Source organism: Borostomias antarcticus (assembly GCF_949987555.1).
Source record: "Borostomias antarcticus genome assembly, chromosome: 29".
Taxonomy (NCBI): domain Eukaryota; kingdom Metazoa; phylum Chordata; class Actinopteri; order Stomiiformes; family Stomiidae; genus Borostomias; species Borostomias antarcticus.
This window is the reverse complement of record NC_140262.1, coordinates 2,906,738-2,907,904: the sequence shown is the minus strand read 5'-3', so window position 1 is coordinate 2,907,904 and position 1,167 is coordinate 2,906,738.

The window sequence follows — 1,167 nt, the reverse complement described above, 5'->3', positions numbered from 1 at the left end:
GCTCACATTTAGTGAGTCATTTATAAAACCATTACCGGATAAATGATTTTATGAACCATTAGAAAATGTTCATAAATACATAAATACACATTTATGAATAGCTTACTAATGTTTATTCATGTTGATTGATAATGAACAGACTGTGAACAGATGCTTTATAAATGGTTTATTAACAAGGGATATTCTAAAGCATTTGACCACAGACGGTCGCTGGTTATGCATTAAGCTGTAACATGCAAGACTACTAAGTTATTTCTTATTTCATGGGGGCAAATAGCCTCGGGACCTTGCCTGCCTTGCCCAGCCCAAACCCACTAGGGTGAGGGTGGGGGTGGACCTCAGGCACCCAGCCTGCCCAGACCAAGGTGCCTCCTCTGGGGCGTGACCTCTGGGGCTTATCTCCCTGGGTAAACCAGCAGCATGGAAACGCAAACACCCTCGCTCTCTCTACCGCCCTGGCGCCCTCTTCCCCTCTGCCTCTCTTTCTCTGGGGCTTCTGGCCGGAGGACCGGCTGGTCTGTCGGCACGAATCACTGTAGAAAACGACGGAGGTGTGAATGTGTCCAGAATAATCTCTCACCCCGGGCCCAGGGCTGCTCCAGACCTCTGGGGAAGCGGTCTTGGGAGATGGACTGCTGGAGAGCCAGCAGGAGGGTGGATGGATGGATGGCAGTAGCCCTGGGGGGGGGCTTAGGAGGCTGGAAGGTAGCAGCCCTGGGGGGTGGGGGGGGGGTTCGAGGAGGTAATTCCTAGTTCAGTTTCCCAGGCGGGGGCGGTCAGGGTCTGGTCTCCTAGGACAGAGGTTGAGATGGAGGAGGTAGATTCTGGGCCCTGACGCAAACGGTCCTCTTTCCCTCGAACCCTGCCAGCGTCCTCTCCTCCTCTCCTCTGTCCTCGTTCCCTCAAACCCTCCCAGCGTCCTCCTCCTCTCCTCTGTCCTCTTTCCCTTCCTAGTTCTCCTCATCCCCCTCCTCTCTGTCTGCCTACCTCAGACTCCCCGTCTCTCTCTCTCTCTCTCTCTCTCGCCCTCTCTCTCTCTCCCTCTATCTCTCCCTCTCTCTCTCCCTCTCTCTCTCTCTCTGCCTCTATCTCTCTCCCTCCCTCCCTCTCTCTCTCCCTTCTTCATCTATCCCTCGCTCTTCTCTCTTTCCTCACTGTTCCGCACTT